The 1,785-nt window shown below is 44.5% G+C and overlaps 1 protein-coding gene across 1 annotated transcript in view; it reads right to left on the bottom strand.

Moving 5' to 3' along the window:
- Nucleotides 1–1,785, bottom strand: part of POGLUT1 (protein O-glucosyltransferase 1) — a 48,081-nt gene that overhangs the window by 2,057 nt on the left and 44,239 nt on the right. The gene's annotated exons all lie outside the window — the stretch shown is intronic.

The following is a 1,785-nucleotide window of genomic DNA, read 5'->3' on the forward strand; positions in this document are numbered from 1 at the left end:
TTCATTGCTCAGCTCTCACAAGCATAGCAAGCAACTGACCTAGCATTCAAAAGTGGATAGTGGGGAGCTGGGGACGGGGGTGTGCGCGGTGGAGAAGAAAAATTCCATCCTCTCCAAATTGCGGCAGTAGTCCACAGAAAAGAGACCAAGGGCTCATATTTATGGCTCTCTCCTACTTTTTCATGAGAGGAAATCTGCTCAGCTTCACTGTGACTAATGTTTATGCTAGATTTAGAAGTCTCTTAGACAATGTTAATGTTGTTATGTGCCATCCAGTCTCCTGCGACTCAGCGACCCTATGTACAACAGCCCTAAACCCTGCCCTATTCTATGCCAATCTCACTGTCTCTGATACATCTACCCCCATTACCCAGTTACTGAATCAATCCATCTCATCAAGGGTCTTCCTCTCCTGTGCTGTCCTCCACCCTCCCAAGCATAAGGTCCAAGGACAAGTCCCTCCTTGCAACATGTGCAGAGTATGACAGACAAAGCTTCAGAATCTTGGCCTCCAAGGAGCAGCCTAGTTTAACCCTCTCCAGGATGAACCTGTTCATTTTCTTAGAACGAATTCAATACTCTTCTCCAACACCACAGCTCAAAGGCATCAATTCTCCTTCTATCTTCCCTATTCATTATTCAACTCTCTGATGCACAGCAAGTGATTGCAAAGACCATGGCCTGTATCAGGTGCACCATAGTCTCCAGAGTGACACCACTGTTCTTCAGTACATTGGAAAGTTCCCTAATAGCAGACTTTCTCATTGCAATACATCTTTTTATTTCCTGGCTGCTGGTGCCAAGAGTGTTGACTGTGGAGTCAAGCAAACTAAAGTTGTTAAAAATCTCAATCTCTTCACCATCCATCCTGAAGCTGCCAATTGGCCCAGTGGTGAGAATCTTTGTCTTCCTGATATTGAGCCTCAAATCCATATTGAAGGCTGCAATCCTTGACCTTCTGCAGCAAGTGCTTCAGGTCCTCCTCAGTTTTAGCAAGCAGGGTTGTGTCATCTGCATAACACAGATTGTTGATAGATCTTCCACCAATCCTGATGCCACACTTCTATTCAAAAAGCCCAGCCTCCGGCTGTTGCACATAGGGTCGCTATAAGTCACAAGCGACTCAACAGCACATAACAACAACAACAACAACAACAACAACATATAGGTTGAAAACATATGGAGATAGGACACATCCCTGCTGTATACCCTTCCCAATTTTGAACCACACAGTGTTTCCTTGCTCCGTTCTGCCGACTAGCATGATCAAGTGTTCTGGGATTCTCATTCTTCTGAGTCAGCAGCAGTTTGTTGTGATCCACACTGTCAAACGCCTTTGCATAATCAATGAAACATAGACAAACATTCCTCTGGTACTCTCTGCTTTCAGCCAAGGTCCATCTAACATTAGCTACAATGTCCCTAGTACCACGTATCATGACCCCTTCTAAATCCAGCCTGCACATCTGGCAGTTCTCTGCTGATGCGTCATTCCAATCATTTTTGGATCATGCATGCATGTGATATTAATGATACTGTTCGATAATTTCCACACTCTGTTGAATCACCTTTCTTTGGAATGGGAACAAATATAGATCTCTTTCAGTCAGCTGGCCAACTGGCTGTCCTGCAGATTTCTTGGCACAACTTGGTGAGCACATCTAGGGCAACATCTATTAGTTGAAATACATCAACCGGTATACCATCTATTCCTGGGGCCTTATTCTTAGCCAAATCCTCCAAAGCATCCTTAAGTTCTTCCTTCATCACCATAGGCTCTTGCTC

Source organism: Elephantulus edwardii, unplaced genomic scaffold (assembly GCF_000299155.1).
Source record: "Elephantulus edwardii isolate Elephantulus edwardi_28Jun2011 unplaced genomic scaffold, EleEdw1.0 scaffold00032, whole genome shotgun sequence".
Taxonomy (NCBI): Eukaryota; Metazoa; Chordata; class Mammalia; order Macroscelidea; family Macroscelididae; genus Elephantulus; species Elephantulus edwardii.